The 19,540-nt window shown below is 42.0% G+C and overlaps 1 long non-coding RNA gene across 1 annotated transcript in view; it reads left to right on the top strand.

Moving 5' to 3' along the window:
* The window catches only part of LOC113240760 (uncharacterized), an 84,777-nt gene that overhangs the window by 61,889 nt on the left and 3,348 nt on the right, over positions 1-19,540 (top strand). Inside the window, exons 2-6 of the long non-coding RNA XR_006411908.3 lie at positions 646-762; positions 1,668-1,809; positions 13,737-13,912; positions 16,247-16,435; positions 16,880-16,980. This is a non-coding gene — a long non-coding RNA (uncharacterized LOC113240760). The remainder of the gene's footprint in view (positions 1-645; positions 763-1,667; positions 1,810-13,736; positions 13,913-16,246; positions 16,436-16,879; positions 16,981-19,540) is intronic.

Below are 19,540 nucleotides of genomic sequence, written 5' to 3'. Positions count from 1 at the left end.
AACTCTGAAAACAGTGGCTCGATCAAGGTCTGTGGTTGCAAAGGAAATATTCCTGTGTGGAAATGTCTGGAGACTGGAAAAAAGAAAAAAAAAAAAAAGGCAAAGTGCTTCCCTTGAGGTCGTTGGTGCTTGACATAAACCTGTGAGAAGTCTTTCTGAGTCAACAGAGTTGTTTGGGGTGTTACAGATACACACTTGCTGGACCTTCGAGAATGTGTTAATTGAGAGACCGTAGGATGCTACATGCCTGCCTTCTCTAGAGAATACAACATAGATTCTTGTTCGAGTCGAGTTTTTGCCATTTTGTAAATGAATTATTTATTCATCTCCTCTACTGCCAGTCATAAAAGCCCACATGATAAGACATTACTCAAATTTTCGTTTCGTGGATGCGGCAGGGGTGTGAGAGAAGGGAGAAATGGGTTTCTACCAATAAATGTGTGTGTTTTATGAGTGAAGGATAATACTAGACCAGTGAATCTCTCTTTGGCTTATCTCTCAACAAGTGTCGACCTACGTTCTCAATCCGAGCTTCGCAAGCTACTGAATACGGGTACATAGGGACACCGAATTGTTCAGAGTTTTCTGATAGATAGCGTCCTGATTCATCTTTACGTTTTTATTGTGTGCTTTGTCTTCATCCAGGAGTTGGGTCCTGACCGTCTGGTTGTCAGCAGATATGGACATCAGATGAATGAGCAGAGTTATCTTGCGTTGACGCTATGTATGCCTCGTTTTCCCAAGAGTCTCGAGTTTCTGGAGGTGTGTGGAAACCCTTTTCTCAGTTACATTGAGGACAATTCTAAGATAAGGCAGGCTAACAGTTCAAGCCATCTTTGGGCATCCCGCCATGGTCCGTATTTTCCAGGTGGTTCAGCAAAGGGGAGACATCTACACAATATGTTATCACATGGGCCAATGACCTATTATATCCATGAAGAAAAACGAAAGAAACATTAAAACGTTAGGTGTGAATACAATCTCTTTTTTTTTTTTTAAAGATTTTATTTATTTATTTATTTGACCAAGATAGAGACAGCCAGCGAGAGAGGGGAACACAGTAGGTGGAGTGGGAAAGGAAGAAGCAGGCTCATAGCAGAGGAGCCTGATGTGGGGCTCGATCCCATAACGCCGGGATCACGCCCTGAGCCGAAGGCAGATGCTTAACCGCTGTGCCACCCAGGCGCCCCAGTGAATACAATCTCTTGAACCATTTGGGATGGGGAAAGTTGATCGTTGAAGGCTTAGCTTGCTTAATGAGTTGGAAGGGATGGATGTTCCTCCGCTTTTCATAGATGACTCAGAAATAGCTTGCAGCCATCAGACCTGCCAGCTCACTAAATCTGAATATCTCCTTTTCCCAACTTCTAAACAAACCCTGCCATTTTCTCATGCACTGAATGTTTCCCTTCATCATAGACAATTGTCATCCTGATTGCTGCATCTATACTGGGTTGAGAAGATCAGAGTTCTTGAAGCTGGTTTTTTTTAAAGTAGATATTACTGTGACATGATCGTGCAAACCTGTCGAAACACATATTTGGACCTAAACTACGTAATATATCTGATTTGGGCACCAGTCCGTCTGATTCATTATTCAGTCTTGGTCATGATGACAAGGCTAATGTCAATATCTTACGGTTTTCTGGGTATCTTCTTGCATGTAGTCATGAAGCTTAGAGTGTCCCTTCTACAAATGCACGTCGGGGGCTGTGGCTAAACAGCCCGTGGGATCGCAGTCACACCACAGAAGGATCTCCAGCGCAATGTTGGAAAGTGAAAGGGATCCAGGTGCCCAGTGTAAAAGGGGTAAGTCGGTCATGGCGCCTGTGCGATATGAACTTATTATGCAGCTGTTAAGAATTATGTTTCCAATGCACGGGTAAAGTTCAAAAATAGAATATTTATTCAGAAATACAGACTATAACACTATATACAAGTATACCCCTATTTACACCCCCTTCTGTACTTCCCCCATCACACTTACCAGAGAGAGAAACAGAGAAGGGGGGGTCGCAGAGGAGGATGAAAGGAAAAATATTCAGAATCTTGCGAGACAAGAACAAATCACTACCTCAGGTAAAGACATTATACCTTTCTTTTCCTTTCTTCTTTGCCTTTGAGGATTTCTAAAGTAAAATTAAATAGTAATCCAACTTGTTTTGTAAAATCAAAACTATATGAGCGTGGTGAACTTGCAGGTTGTGCATGAAGCATGATCTCTAGGTGTCCACACCTGCCTAGAAAAAAGGAGCTCTGTCCCAGGCCGGACACAGCGAGAGGGTGCGGGTTTTCTGAGAGACGCAGCCCTGGAAACTTCTGGGCAGCGACGTGAGGTGCAGCCCTTGCTTTTGGTACGGAGGGCAGGATAATGCGTGCATCTAAGCATCGAGATTGGATACAAGGCTTTCTCTTACGCAAGCCTGAGGGCCCAGCGTGAATGCTGCCTCGCCGGCATGTTCCCGTTATTTGGTGTGGAGGCATGCAAGTGACAGCCCATCACTTAGCCGTGCACTGAGGCCAGCCTGCCTCCACTGAGCCCAGGGAGTCCGGTGTATCAGAAGCAAGCGAGCCTTGCTCTCCAATGCTGTTGCTTCTGCAGACACCTGCCACGGTGTTTGGCTACCATGGTCTTCCCCAGAAACTCCTCTTGCCCTGTTAGGGAGGGAGAAGAGCTATGTTCACTTTGGGTGTGTACAAAGAAAATAGGTTGTTTTATCTGTAGCTGAAATTCTCCCCCAAGGAGCGCCTCTTTTACACAACTAATGCTGTTAAATACAGCATTCTTGTTCCAAGGTGGCAATTTGATAGGAAATTCCGATGATCTGGATTATACTTCCGCAAAGGCATAAGAGCCATGCAGGTGGTGTTCTGCCCTCTCTTGGCTGACAAATGGCCGAGTTACCATATGGCATTCGTTTGAGACGCTCGCCTGGGAAACCGCGGTTAACAAAACATCAGCGTATCATGTAATTAGGTACCATCGGTTATCAGGAGCTGATGTTGGAAGGTAGAGAGATGGTGGTTGTGACATTTATGGAAAGACGCTGCCCTCGCTCTGTGTCTGTCAGCTTCAGAAAACAAAGATACTCATTTCTTAACTTAGATCTCTCTTGGGACCAACTATCAGGAAAACCAGACTTCTCATGCTACATGGTAAAGATTTTTTTTCAAAGTTTTTTAAAAATACCTGAGATTCTTACCTTTCACATACATACAAGTTTATAATATTAGAAACTTGCATATATATTTCATGTTCCCATTTTGATTGCTATTAAGTGAATTCTGGGAAACTTTTTTATAAAAAGTATTTAAAATTATTTGGCTCTTGCCCTGAAGTTTTAATCCTTTTTTCCCCATTAATTTCTGTTGTAAATACGTCTCCTTATCTCTGATGCTAGCACACACCTGGTCAGTTTTTCTTATTGTCCTTACTATCTCTTCTGTCCTGCTTCTAAATGGTGGGCTCTCCCAAGACCCCATCCCTGACCTCCATGTTTCCTCCAGCTGTTCTGTCTCGACAGGCAATGTTCTCTATTCCCATGGTCATATATTGCCTTCCTATCAAGATGACCCCCCCAATTCTGGTCTGCAGCCCTGACCTCATCCCTAAAATCCTAACTCCAACTACCTAATTGCCTTATGGAACTCAAAATTAACACATTCAGCATAAAGCTGCTGGTTCTGTATTGCTCATAAGTATATACTCTGTCTTTCCCAGTTTCTCCGTCTCAGTAAACAGCAGGTGAACTCAGGCTTACACATTTGGTTCCTGTCTTTCTGTCTCACCACACCCATTAATAGACCATACCTTATAAGCCTGTCTACTCCATTTTTACAATTAAAGTCCAGGGGCACCTGGCTGGCTCGGTCAGTATAGCATGCGACTCTTGATCTTGGGGGTGTAAGCCTGAGCCCCAAGTTGCATATGGAGATTATTTAATAATATTTTAAAATTAATTACCTAACCTGTCCAATTTCCTTCATGCCCACCACTGACACCTTAGCCCTGGCTGCCACCATCTTTCATCTTTTCTGTTGTAAGAGCTTCGTAGGGCTCTCCCACCCAGGACCCACTCATCCTCTTGTGCAATCCAGTAATTATTAATCAAATATTCCACATTTGGTTGTCAGTTATCACTCCTGCTCAAGCCCCCCCTCCCCCCACCCAGTGCTTCCAGTCACAGTGAAAACAGAAGTGAAACTCATAGTTTAGCCTAAAATGCCTTCTGTGACTTGCCTCTTGTTTTTATCTTGTCAAACACAAAGCACAAAAAAATATTTCATCAAGTTGTTTTCAGCAGTAAAGGAGTTAATATACATCAAGTACTGAGAGCAGTATTCACACGGACACTCAATAAATTTATTTTTGCACACAGCAGTCAATAAATATTAGCCAGCTAATATTCAGTATCCTATTATCTAGGGTATGAACTAACTTGTCTTAAATCACATGTAATAATTAGGCAATATTTCTGCCATGTGGTGACTGTATCCAATTTCTAAATCATCATTGCTGTCTCCAAACTGAACCAGGTCAGACAGCCAGCGCCTCCCTTTTGTTTTCAGAAGTCTGTAGCTTAAAAATACTGCAGAGTGGGGCTGGTGGGTGGCTCGGTTGGTTAAGCGTCTGCCTTCGGCTCAGGTCATGATCCCAGGGTCCTGGCATTGAGCCCCTAGGAGGGCTCCCTGCTCAACGGGGAGTCTGCTTCTCCGTCTGCCCCTGCTCCTGCTCTCTTTCCCTCATTCCTGTGCATGCGCTCTTTCTCTCTAATAAATAAAATCTTTAAAAAAAAAAGCCATAAAAAGGAGAAATTTAAAAAAAATACTGCAAAGTGGCCTCATAACCATTCTTGCCCGTGTCTTTCAGTGAACACACATACCCGTTTACTTTGGATATTTATCCAAGAGTGGAAATGCTGGGTCACAGACTAAGCGTGTGTTCAACTGTGTAGGTACCATCAAATGGCTTCCCAGAGTTCCTTTTTCCAAATGACACGCATATGCTATTTTCTTAGGTCTAGCGGAATGCTTTTCAAATTAGCTATGTTGAAAAATAATTCTTCCAGAATATATTCCATACGACAAAATGTATTTGTATTAGCTCAAAAGATTATTATAATTACAATGAAATGTATCAGCATAAAATTATCTGGGAATTACAAATTACATATCATTCCGCATTTGTCTTGTATGTATCATTATTTGGAATATCTCATTATTTTAATTGCAACCAATTACTCCGGTTGGCATAGTCACAGCAAGCAGTATTCTATATTTTAGGAATAAATTAAATATATCATCTAAGAGTTCATCCTAACATTCTGCCTTTGCATTCATTAAAGGATCAAAGTTTCCATTAATGCTCGTAGGAATTTTGAATCCACATAAATATATCATTAGGCTGAAGGTGAACATCTTTAAGGTAGATTTACCGGCAGTCTGGAATGTTAAAATGACGGCTAATGTGCATTTCTACTTTTAATTTATGACGTGCAGTTAGGTTAGGCTGCAGTATCCTCGTCGACTGGACCAACGGTCAGGTTTCAGGATCACTAAACTCAGAGATGATATTCCGTGATCGTTTTATCGGGTTTTTATTGTTGTGAATCCATACTTCACTATTGATTCGCCAGCTCAAGAAATTATTTCCCAGTTTCTTTAAGTAGACAAATATATTTTTCCAGTGAGAGAAGTGACCATTTTGAACACAATTTTGAGTAATAATAGACCGAGTTTTAAGACAGAGTTTCAAAGAGTGTCACGGCACAAACCGCCGGTTTATAGCGAAATTCCTTCTCTTCCTCTCTTTTCCAACTGCGTTTTATCGGTTTCCTCTTTTGTTTGTATCGTTTCTTGTGTGCCGTTCAGTTGGGGCTAATTGACACAGATGAAGAGAGAAATCCTACAAAGATACAAATGTTGTACAGGCTTAATATTGGGGGACTTAAGTAATTTAGCTTCATTTGCTAGAATTTGTGCTTTTCTTTTGCTGTATGGATTTAGAAGTAGATAGAAAATAAAATCCATTTGGAACATGCACTGAAGCTAAGGTTGGTCTACACTTCTTCCTGTTTCTATCCTAATCCGTCACAAACCCAGACCCACTGCCTGCATCCAGAATACTGTGGTCTGGGTGGCTTACAAACAATGGACATTCATTCTCACGGTTCTAAGGCTGGAAGTCCGAGATCAAGGCGTTAGCAGGTGTCTGGTGAGACCTGGCTTCCTGGTTTGTACTCTTCACCATGTGTCCCTCTCTGGGTTCTCTTTATAAGGTCAGTAATCCCATTCATGAGAGCTACACCCTCATCACCTAGTCACCCCTCAAAGGTCCTCTTCCGAATACCATCCCATCCAGGCTGAGTTCTAATTTGAATTCTAGGGGGACAGAAGCATTCAGTGTTTGGCACCAAATTTTAAGACATGAAACATGACCATGAAGGAATCAGAACACCATGGCCATATTTATTTCTCTATAAGAGAAATTTCTAATTTATTAGATGGATACAAACAATGGTATTTTATAAAAATTGACATAAAATATGTTTTCCTAAACGACCTGTGAGTTCCTGTATCTAGGCCTTGCATGATAAAAACATCCCATTTTTACATAAGCGAAACTCGGGACGTGTGGGGATTGCACTGACGTCTCACCCTCCTGGCCCATGACCAGGATCAGAGGCAGGAATGGCTCTGCGGTGCAAGCTTTGGGTGCCCAACCCGGAAGGTGTGTGGCCGATGAGATGCTGCTGAGAATGTGGGAGCATCTAGTTCACGGAGAACCCAAGGGTCATATTTGGTTAAAGCTGGTCTTCACACTAAGAAGTGAGGATCTTTGAACATGTTCTTCCCTTCGGTCATCTGTTCTGTCTTCACTCTCACCTCCCTTTCTTCCCGTCTGCATGGGCACTTCTCTACTGTTTCATATCCCAGTTAGTCCTCATCTTCCCCGATATGGAACTTCTTTTTTTTTTTTTTTTTCCTCTCTACCACACTTTAGTCCTTTGCAAATCCCTGGTTCATCGCAGATGCAACTTTGTCCAGGAAGCTTGACTTACACCTGTCATTGACTTAGGGGTGTTTTGAGTGAAATCACATGTTCCTAAATGGAGACATCCATCCCTGTAGTGACTTTCAGAAATGCCTCTGTTTCTCCCATATGCCTGGCGTCCCAAAGACAGGAATGGCCTCCACTTTGTTCTCCATCCCTTACCAAATATTCTGTCCTTCTCTTTGCTTAATTCTCACTCACCTCCATCTTCCTTCTTCTAAGACCCCTCTCCCACCAGCCTCGGAGGTTCCCCTGACTAACCCACTCTATTTGAGGACTCATGGATCGTGCCTTACAGAAACAAGCCCCAACAATACTAACTTAGTGACATAAGGAGGTGAGAAATATATGCAGTATAAAGTATATTTGCCATGCCTCGAATGAACTGTGTTTACAACTTAGTCTGTGTTGTTTCTTCTACTGTCGCTTAGAATTGGCTTCCTTTTTCTTCCTGTTCCTTTTTTAGTGAGTTTCCTCATTTCCCCAAAGACTTATTTAATCATAGATATTGTAGTACTTAATTAATTTCTATTGAGTACAGTCTCAAAATATCTCAGGCTTAAATGTGGGGTCTACTGTTTTCCATCATTGACTTCCCGGCAAATATTGAGTTATTTACCCGCAGAGCAGGAAACATACACAGTCTCATTAATCTCTTCTCGGCTATCCCAAAGTCCCCCTCCTCCTAGACCTCAGTGTGAAACATATCGAGTATCCAGTCTCATATATTATTTAGAGAGTACCATTGATTTATACAACTTTTCCTGGGTCAGAAGTCTGGTGATTCATTACCCCCATATTCAATTTGACTGCAGGAAGAGTAACCGTTTGTGAGAATACTATTTCTCAGTGCATGAGACTGTTGTAGTGGGTTTTATCTGCTTTTGGCAAAGAAGAGCTCTCTGTAGGTATAACAAACTGAACCGTGTGGACTGCTTAGGGAATAAACTTTCCACAGACAGGGTAAGGGCTAAAAAGAATCGCAGAAGCTATTAAAGCGAAAAAGCTTTCCCCAAATCAGAGATTATCCCATCACCGATGTGTAGATGAAGAGACTTGAAAGCGATATGGATCATATTTCTAGACCTTTCAACAATAGTGATGAACAAAGGAATCATATGGGTCCACAACGAGCTCCCATTTTTAAAACCATTTTGTATTAGACAAGTACCTATTCCATACTTAGAAGCCCACAGTCAGCTTCTATTATGGTTTTCTTGTGCAGGTCCTAAAATACTGACATAAGCTCATCTAACCTCCCAAAATTATCTGAACAGTCAAACCTTGACTTGCTCTCTGTGTTTTCCAATGTTTGAAAAATTCAGAATAATGATAAAATTAAGAGTTTAGGAAGAAATTGAATGCCAAAGCCTTAACACCCTTGGAAAAGATAGGGCCCACAGCACTCCAGGAATCCATTCTTGCCTTTCGCTGGGGACATGGAGGAAAAGAAAGACAGCTGAGCAGGGCAGCTCTCCTGTGAGCCTGTTTGTGTCAGGTCTTGGCAGTCACCGCAGTGCTGTTTCCTAGGGGGAGAGTCCCCGTCTCTATGATCTGCTTTAGCAGAATATAGCTGACGTGACTAGTATTCTTCATGGATTTAGGGACATGGCTCCCCAGAAGATATTACAGAAGCTATGTAAGTATCTGAGTACAAAAGGAGAAGTTTTAGGAGAGAATGTTCTTTATAGAGAATGTCCCCGCAAGCATTGCTTAGAGACTTCAAAAGTTAAAGGGGGACCAGAGAGTGTCCTAATGAACCAAGAAAGAATTTGAGCAGCGTTGATGATCCCAGACCTTGTTTTTCTGTCTTGAATTATTAGTAAAGTTTGATACTGGGTGAGATTGGAGAATCTCATTTGGTAACCCAATGCAACTGATCTCTATGCTGATTTTACACTAGTAGATATTCTTCACCTTTGTCTATAAACATAAATATGTCACATTTTCATATTTTATACCTAATGTTCACTTAGTTGTATCATATTTGTAAAGAAAAAAGGCTCAAAATTAATGCACAAAGCATCCAGCTTTAGAAACAAAAGAAGGAATAGAGCAGATACATTTTTTTTTAAAGGAGAATTTTACCTGTCCTATTCTGTTTCTATTGGTGGACTTCATAACAGAATAACTCAGTAGAGACCGTGATCTTCCACCAGAGGACCAACGCTGAAACACCATCTGAACTTCCTTTCCTCATTGTTGGTCAGTTTCTTGAGAAGGGAGCTCTGTCTGTCAGCACTTAGTGGACAAGTGTGGAAAAGACTAATAATTTATAATTTTGAATGAGGAATTTAACCTAATTCACCATTTTCAAGGTATACGAACTCCACCGTGACATAAAAACAATCAATAATCATATTGATTGCAGTTTTGCAATGACTTGGAAAATCCATGGGAAATACGTGCAGATTTTCAAAGTCCCAATAATTTACCTTCTTTTCTGAGTTAAGTACTAAAGTGTGTGCTTTACCCAAAGAGAAAATATTGAGGGTAAAGACACAGGAATGCCAAGACAAGAGATAAAGAAATTCCAAGAGTGATGGTGAAATCAAGTATGGAAGCTACATAGCATATCTGGAGACTTGTCCAAAATAACACAGATTTGTTGGAATAATTTTTTCAAAGATTTTATTTATTTATTTGTGAGAGAGAGAGGACAAGTAGGAGGAGCAGCTGGCAGAAGGAGAAGCAGGCTCCCCACTGAGCAGGGAGCCTGATGTGGGACTTGGTCCCAGGACCCTGGGATCATGACCTGAGCCGAAGGCAGATGCTTAACCAACTGAGTCAGCCAGGTGTCCCTTGTCTGAATATGTTTGAGAGCAGATGTATGCTTCTGTCCTAGACATTGATGATAGCTCAATAATAGATAAATAAAAATAAGTCAAGCAAATAACAGGCAATTACTACTCCGGGGGAAAACTAAAGAGTTGTACAAAAGGAAACTGTTTCATTGTGCATTATATGGTCTGGCTCTGAATAATAGGTATATAGCTTTAATAATATAAACAAAGCCTTTCGATTTAGCCAAAAATTATGATTGTTATATGGGGTTGGCGGTAGGAGAAGTGTTAGGGTAGAAATGGTAAGAGACAGAAATCAGTGAGTAACATGTGGGTAATCTCTAAAACTAAAAAATAAAAAATAGCACATCCTTGCTTAAAAACAAAAAAAATAGGCAAAGGAGTTAAAAGTGCTCACCTCTGGAGTTCTAGAGATGGGGAAGAGCGATATGAAGGATTACTGGTTTTACGTATAGCACAAGCAAGATAATTTTGTTTCATATATACAGACATATATACCTTTAATACATCTTTAAACACTTTTACAACATAAAAAGGTTGACACACCCCCTGCTTTCCACAAACACCGTGAATTTCCAACTCCTGGCCTTTCTGCCCCAAGCACCCAAACTGTACACATGTTATGAAATGGCCCACTGATCTGTCATCACTTTTGGGGCCATCTCCTGGTGAAGCAGACTCTTCCCTGACTCTTTGTGAAACGGACTCAAAACTCAGATTTTTTTCTATTTTTTCTTTTTTTAAAGATTTTATTTATTTATTCGACAGAGAGAGAGACAGCCAGCGAGAGAGGGAACACAAGCAGGGGCAGTGGGAGAGGAAGAAGCAGGCTCATAGCGGAGGAGCCTGATGTGGGGCTCGATCCCAGAACGCCGGGATCACGCCCTGAGCCGAAGGCAGACGCTTAACCGCTGTGCCACCCAGGCGCCCCCAGATTGTTTTCTATTACTGCCAAAGATATGCATACATTGTCCTATGTCAATGTAATAGTTTTTTTTGCATAATCTTTAAAAATTTTGTGCCTTCTAAATTTTGGTGCCATCCAGCAACGCTGTGTCTCTTTATTCTAGCCACAGCCCTCCTTTGAGGAACAAAGCCTGTCCAAATCTGGCCGTAATCTTTCTCACCTTCCATCTGTTCCATCCCATCCCACTGTCCCCACCTTGGCCCTGCGGAAGCTGTCCCCAAGCTTTTTCACATTCTGTGCCATCTAACACTAACTTCCTTTCCTCACCCCGAGGGAATGAAAAACATAGAATACGTTTTTTTAAGTTTTTAATTCTTCAAGACTTATAAAAAGCAACATTCCATTCACACAAGTCTGGTCTATCTGTTTTCCCTCCTCTGCCCACAGTGCTCTGTTTCCGTTCTCTCTCCCAGGCCCTCAGGAACTGCTGTTCATCCACATACATGTTTTCCTTCCCGAGCTGAGATCCTCCAAGGTACGAAATGTATCTTAATCATTTGATTATATCATGAATAAGTCGATGGACAAATGACTAGCCTCCTTGTATTATAAGGGGAGAGGGTTCATCCCTTCTCTGCGACATGCAAACTCTGTCTGCACAAAATATAAAACCACAAACCTACAATGACACAAACCGTTGTTCACAGACTGCTTTTATGAACACAGAAATGAAATAGTTCCTTTTTCAATTCTCAAAACAGCCCATTTTATACAAAACTATAATGCCATTTTAATAAGATGCTTGTCAGAGTGGAAGTGATCGTGTCTATCAGCAGAATACAATTGCTTTCATAATGGAAACCAAACCAAATACCACAAGATGTGCATGTGTTCACTCAGACTGAACTTCCCGAAATAACTTGTCTTGAGATATCGTTGATGGGTTACTATTTATCTGTCTTTGCCGTATAATTACACGTTATGCAGATGACGTATCAGTGATAGAAATCGTTTCTGAATGTTACAGAGAAATTATGTGCAAGTTCTTTGAGTTGATCATGAGCTACTGTTAATCTTCTGGTCTTTAATGTGCAGAAGGGAATGCTGAGCCTTTAGTGTTTGCTACACAACGTCTACGAGTTGACATGGAGTTGTGTGTGTGTCCCCAGCTTAGCAGTTGAAACGAAATTGTTACCTTCTGCCTGTCCTTTGTTCCTTCACATTCATGCGCACGGATGCCTCACTGACCAGACGCACTGGGTTTCCACTTAGTTTTATATCCTCTGCATCCCATACGCGGCTTGTCTATGCGTAATCATTTTCTCTTACTGAATCAGTGTAGGGAAGAGAAATGCTGTCTCTACAGATGAAGAGAACACACATAGGCCAGCACGTCGCCATGACACATCAGGGGTAGGAAGAACACAAAATGATTTCTTTGTCTTCTTTCTACACTTTTATATGTTTCAATATTTCTAAAGGCCAGACAAAGTCTTCTAAGGACTGTCTATTCAGCTCGTGGCCCACAGCCTGCTGCACTCTGGCCAACACCTGGGAGCCTCTACGAAAGGCACATCCTTGGTCCTCCCTGCAGAGCTTCTGAATCTGAATTTGCATTTTGACACGATTCCCCGGTGTTTCATACGCACATTAATGTTTGGAAGGCACTGTTCTAAAAGATTTACCTCGGTATCTGGCAAGATGTTTGTCTCCCCCTCCTGCCCCCGTTTTCTGTTTTTGTTTTTTTTTAAGTAGGCTCCATGCCCTGCTTGGAGCCCAGTGTGGTGCTTGAACTCATGACAAGACCTAAGCAGAAATCAAGAGTCGGACGCTTAACCAACTCAGTCCCTCAGGCACCTCTCTCCCCATTTTTATAATGTGCCTGATATTGCCAATAATGCTTTTTGTTTTCTTGATATAAATTTAAAATATTGAGAAATAGTGGGGCCCCTGGGTGGTGCAGTTGGTTAAGCAACTGACTCTTGATTTCAGCTCAGGTCATGATCTCAGGGCCATGGAATTGAGCTTCCCATAGGAGTTTGCACTCAGCAGACTGTCTGCTTAAGACTCTTTCTTGGGGCGACTGGGTGGCGCAGTCGTTGGGTGTCTGCCTTCGGCTCAGGGCATGATCCCAGCGTTCTGGAATCGAGCCCCACATCGGGCTCCTCCGCTGGGAGCCTGCCTCTTCCTCTCCCACTCCCCCTGCTTGTGTTCCCTCTCTCGCTGGCTGTTTCTCTCTGTCAAATTAGTAAATAAAATCTTAAAAAAAAAAAAAAAAAGACTCTTTCTTGCTTTTGATCCTCCCAACCGTGCACACTCTCTCTCTAAAATAAATAAATCTTTAAAATATATTGAGAGATACTTGGTGAAAAATATGACTGCCTTCTTCATTTGGTGCTGGAGAAGGTCCTCTCTCAGACACGTGGGAGGTCATGAGGACGGAAGTCATGCGGCTATCTGAGGAAGAACCCTGTGAGGATATTGCCCAGCCCTTAGAAGGGTATTTGGGCAGGTTATGGGCAGAGAGGAGAACTTGCACGGCATCCTGCTCCATGAGATCTTGGTGGGAGCTCGTGTCGACAAGCAAGTAGAAATAGCTGAAGACCAGTATGGTTGTGTACCCAAAGGAAACAGACAATGGAGCTTGGAAACAAACAGGTATGCAGGGACAGAACAGGAAAGCAAGGTGCCCACACGAGGAAAGGTTTCCAAGGTGGAGTCCGTAAGGATTGTGTCAAATTTGACGCAACCATACTGGTCTTCAGATATTTCTACTTGCTTGTCGACACGAGCTCCCACCAAGATCTCATGGAGTGGGGGGATGGGTGAAGGTGGTGATGGGGACGAAGGAGGACACTTGTGATGAGCACCGGGTGATGGATGGAAGTGTTGCATCACTCTGTTGTGCACCTGACACTAATATAACATTGTATCCTAACGAGCTGGAATTAATATTTTTTAAATGATGTAGTGAGTCCAGGCGGCTGAGGACTGGGTTTGGCATTGCGTGCTGCAGCTTGGAGGTCACTGCTGACCTCGAAAATCGTAAGATGGACATCTGAAGATGTCACAATCAACCAAATGTTCTCCAAGGAGTTTTACCATCAGGAGAGAAAAACTGCGCAGTTCCTGTAAAAGGAAATGGGGGTAAGAAGATTATTTTTTCTGTTCCATTTGGTAGGGGTGAGGTTTGATAGCAGAGTCATCACCATCTGCTGATTTGATGGGTACAGTTCAGTGTGACCACCTCATAATGACAGAGAAGGGAGGGAGGACCATGGAAGTCTCGGAGAAGTACACACCAACATACAGATTTCTTTCTTTCTCTCTTTCTTTCTCTCTCTCTTTCTTCCTTTCTTTAAGATTTAATTTATTTATTTGAGAGATAGAAAGAGGAGAGGGGCAGAGAGAGAGAATCCCAAGCAGGCTCCATGCCCAGCACAGAGCCCAACGTGGGGCTCAGTCTCATGACCCTGAGATCATGGCCTCAGCCGAAGTCAAGAATCAGATTTTTTCAATTTTAAGGATTTTATTTATTTATTGGACAGAGATAGAGACAGCCAGCGAGAGAGGGAACACAAGCAGGGGGAGTGGGAGAGGAAGAAGCAGGCTCCTAGCGGAGGAGCCTGATGTGGGGCTCGATCCCATAACGCCGGGACCACGCCCTGAGCCGAAGGCAGACGCTTAACCGCTGTGCCACCCAGGCGCCCCAAGAATCAGATTTTTAAACAACTAAGCCACCCAGGCGCCCTGATCTCTTGGTGATTTTTAAGCCACTTGTTTTCATATTTGCACACTGGGTCCAACCGGGAAGATTTTAAAAGTCTGCAAGCCCAGGCCACACACAAGGCCAGTTCCATCAGAATATTTGGGGATGAGGTCCAAACGTCAACATTCTTTGAAACCACCCGGATGGTTCTAGCAGGAAGCCGACTTTGATGAGAGTGTTCTGGGTATGTGGGTATGTGGATGAACTCAGGAAAGCCCTCTAGAGGTTCTTGATCCTGTGTTTAAAGACCCCATTGTGCTAGGGGCGCCTGGGTGGCACAGCGGTTAAGCGTCTGCCTTCGGCTCAGGGCGTGATCCTGGCGTTATGGGATCGAGCCCCACGTCAGGCTCCTCCGCTATGAGCCTGCTTCTTCCTCTCCCACTCCCCCTGCTTGTGTTCCCTCTCTCGCTGGCTGTCTCTATCTCTGTCTAATAAATAAATAAAATCTTTAAAAAAAAAAAAAAGACCCCATTGTGCTAGGTTGCACATTTCTCTCCAGCTCTGTTCACCGGCACAAGTGCAGGTGGAGATGCACAATGCGGTCCATTCAACAAGGACCGGGGTTTTGCCAAGAGAACGGGAGCTGAGGTCCGCGGACTATCCTGCCTTCTCTCCCCTGCTCTTCTCTCCCTCTCGCTAACCAGAGGGGCTCCCGTGTAGCTCTTGGACGTTTTAGCTTTCTGCAGAAAATTTAAAAGGACGTTTCTGAGAGCTGAGTGTACTGATGTGTACTGTACTTCCCCTGCCCCGTATCCCTCACATATTCCCTTCAGAATCATGCAAGCATGTGATAATACAATGGATTCCCATCCGTGTGTGTTTGAGGGAATGATATTATTTTGTTGTTTAACCTTGAAATAACTTTATCAGTAAATCTGTGTGACCCCAGGATCTTGAGTATCATTTCCTGAGTTTTGTTTTTCCTTTTTGCTTTCTTTTCCTCTCTTCTTTTATTGATTTGCAGAGATTTCCAAATTCCTCTAGAATGTTTGATTTAATTTTGGTAATTTATATCTTCTAAGGATTATTCCCAACTTGTCTGAAATTTTCTAATGTATCTGCACAGATTTGTACACGACATTGCCTAATAAATCATTAATTTCTTTTCTGGGCATCCTCAATATTCCGTTTCTCATGTCTAGTGTTGTTGATTTCCTTCTTCTGTCGTTTTTTTCCCCTGCCTCCTGCCTCTTCATCATCTTTTACAGAGTTTTGTCTCTTTTACTAATTAAATCAAAGACTAATTTTCTGGGGCTAATTGGTCATCATTGTTTTCTTTTTATGAAAAGAAATATATAAACGAACACGTGTATAGTAGAAAAGGGAGGGAGAAGCAGTCCTCAGACAGAAAGCCCCTGGGGGGGCGCCTGGGTGGCACAGCGGTTGAGCGTCTGCCTTCGGCTCAGGGCGTGATCCCGGCGTTATGGGATCGAGCCCCACATCAGGCTCCTCCGCTATGAGCCTGCTTCTTCCTCTCCCACTCCCCCTGCTTGTGTTCCCTCTCTCGCTGGCTGTCTCTATCTCTGTCAAATAAATAAAATCTTTAAAAAAAAAAAAAAAGAGAAAGAAAAAAAAAGAAAGCCCCTGGGACCTCTGATAGCTCTGTGCAAATCTGTTTCCTATGCTTTTGTGGGCAGAGGCTGGCTGCCTGCATATATTTCAGTTGGCCTCATATATCGTCTTAATCTTGTGCTCTGCTTGCTTCTTCTCAGTTTGATAGTAGAGAGAGTGATTAAAGTCGGAGATGCGGTTACGGAGCCGGGAATTCAAGCTCTCAGCTTCTCACTTTGTAACAACAAGCACTTTCTTATCCCCTGTGAAAGGCTTCCTCTTCCCGAACCTTCTGTAGGAAGCAAAGATAGTCACACCTGCCCCCCAGGGATGATGACGCGATTGTGAAGGTGAGCGGTTTCCGTCTTATTAAATATGCATCATGTCAATAGCTGTCTTATAAGCATCTCTTGTTATATGTTAGCTGGTTTCAAGGGTTTTTTTATGATTATAATCAGATTATTTCTAAATTTCTCAATATGCATCTTGTATATTCATCTGACAATGTTTACATTCCCTCGAAGTGCAATTGTTAGATAAATGTACTGGAAAGGTTTTAAACAAATAACTCTCCTGAAAATGCAACAGTTGACAGTGATAAACAATGCTTGGCCATGTTATAACACTGCATTTTCAGAGATGAGAACATTCTGTTGCTTTACTGTGACCTCATTTGAATACAGTGGGGTTAAACGGTAATACGCACGAAAAGTGAGTCCATACAGCCCTTCTCAACCCAGAGTCTTTGAGAGAATTAGGCCCTAAGGGTAATGACTTTTTTTTTTTTTTTTAAGATTTTATGTTTAAATAATCTCTACACCCAACGTGGTGCTCAAACCTACAACCCTGAAGTCAAGAATCATACACGCCATGGACTGAGCCAGCCAGGGATCCGGTAATGACTTTTCTTCTGTGCGTCTATTTCCGTACTAGATTTAAGAAAATCATGGTTAAAATCCCAGTTTATATTCTGTGGTTCAGATAAACAGCCCTCACTGAGAAGGAATTAATGGGAAAAATTAATTCAAATTAATTAATTCAAATTTATTTACTGTATTTAAGATGAATTTTCCTTAACACTGCTTTTGGGAAATTTGATACATTGAGTATGTTCAAAAGTAATCAATTGCTTTAGAAAAATTGGCTTTTGATAAGGTGGTATGAGGTGAATTAAATTGCGAAAAATCGTCTGTTCAATAAACTGACCTGGGTCCACACTGTTTGACATGTAGCAGTTAATTCAATCTTATATAATTATCCATTTTCCTTATTTATTTTTGCCTTTTAATCTGTCAAGGGCAGAAAAAATAGGTTATATCTTCAACTGTCCTCTTTCTGTTTGCCCATTATTTTTTTTTCTTTTGTAGATTCACATTTTTCCTAACTCATTAGTTGCCATTTTAGTCTATATTTAGTTAGCTGTGCTGTTTCAGGGTTGTTCACTTTTCTTTCCCTTCCCTAACTAATTAAGTTGAATGACTCGTGAATGTATTGTTGGTTTTGCTTGTTAGCTCACTGCGGGAAACTTTTATGAGCATGAACTTGCCTCTAAGTACACCTTTGACCAAAGCCCATGTGCTTCAGTATTCAGCTATTTCTGGTCACCGGCAGCATCAATGGCCACTGTCCCGCCTCGCCGTCTTGTCCCAGTTACATTATGCTTCTAAATGAGATGAATGGATGAATGTAGTTGACATTTTCTTTTCCTCTTTAACCCAACTTATCCAATGTATGTATTTCAAAACATTTATTTATTGATGCGTTGTTGAATAAGACAGTGAAGGTTGAGGGAAGAGCCAATATATAAGTAAGCAAGCACGTGAATAAAAAGATAGTTCATCATCAAGACGGTGTGGCATTAGCCAAGGAATAGACAAACGGACAAATGGAACGGATCAGGCAGCTGAGAAAGAGACCCACACACACATAGTCAGCTGATCTTTGACAAAGGAACAAAGGAAATACAATGGAGAGGAGATCATCTTTTCAAAACAAATGGCGCTGGCACAATTGGACCTCCACATGCAAAAAAATTAAATCCGGGGATGTTCGGCTGGCTCTGTGAAAGAGCTTGAGGCTCTTGATGTCAGGGTTGTGAGTTTGAGCCCCATGTTGGGTGTAGAGATTACTTAAAAATAAAATTCATAAAGGGGTGCCTGGGTGGCTCAGTCCGACTCTTGGTTTCAGTTCAGGTCATGATCTCATGGGTCATGATATTGAGCCCCAAGTTGGGTTCTGTGCTCAGCTGCATGTTTGCTTGAGATTCTCCATCTCCTTCTGCCCCTACCTGCAGTCCCTCTTGCTCTACAATAAATAAGTACATCTTTAAAAAAAAGTGTTTAAGAAATTAAATCTAGATCATAGACCTTATACCCTTTAATTTTTATGTTTTTTAAGATTTTATTTTGAAGTCATCTCCACACCCAACGTGGGGCTCAAACTCACAACCCCAAGATCAAGGGTCGCATTCTCTACCAACTGAGCCAGCTGGGCATCACAAACCTTATACGCTTTAAAAAATTAACTCAAGTGTATCATAGATGTAAATGTAAGATGTGAAACCATAAACATTTAGATAATAACGCAGGAGAAAATCTAGGTGACCTGGGGTTTGGCAATGACATTTTAGATATAGCACCAATCCATGAAAGAAATAACGGATAGCCACAGTGCATTAAAATTTAAAAGGTCTGCTCTATGAAAGATACTGTCCCACCGATGGCAGGACAAGCCACAGGCTAGAAGAAATTTTTGCAGAAGACACATCTGATGAAGGACTGTTGTTATCCAAAAATACAAAGAAGTCTTAACTCTCAACAGTAAGAAAATAAACAACTCAATTTAAAAATAGGCGAAAAATGTGAACAGACACCTCAGCATAAAGATATACATATGGCAAACTCTTGTAAAAAGAGAGCTCCGCATCCTATGTTATTAGGGAATTGCAAATTTGAATAACCATGAAGTACAGAGATGTCGGAATGGTGAAAATGCAAAATGCTTACACTAATTTCTGGTGAGGGTGTGGAAAAGAAGGACTTCTCATACACTGCTTATGGGAACACAAAATGATAAAGTCACTTTGCGAGACAGTTTGGCAGTTTCTTACAACACTAAAGTGACTTTTACCATCATCCAGCGGTGGTGCTCTTTGGTTGGTATTTACCCAAAGGAGTTGAACTGTTATGTCCACAGAAAACCTGTGGCTGGATGTTTATAACATCATTGCCAAAACTTGGAAGCCACCAAGGTGCTCTTCAGTGGGGGAATGGATACGTAAACTGTTGTACGTCCAGATAAGAACATCTTCAGTGCTAGAAAGAAATGAGCTGTCAGGCCACGGAAAGCCATGGAGGGAGCTTGTAGAACGTATCACTAAGGGAAAGAAACCCGTCTGAAAAGGTACATACTGTGTGAGTCCAACTCTGACGTTCTGGAAAAGGCAAAGCTGCGGA

Source organism: Ursus arctos, chromosome Y, assembly GCF_023065955.2.
Source record: "Ursus arctos isolate Adak ecotype North America chromosome Y, UrsArc2.0, whole genome shotgun sequence".
NCBI classification, from domain to species: domain Eukaryota; kingdom Metazoa; phylum Chordata; class Mammalia; order Carnivora; family Ursidae; genus Ursus; species Ursus arctos.
This window is presented reverse-complemented; position numbering and strand designations above follow the sequence as displayed.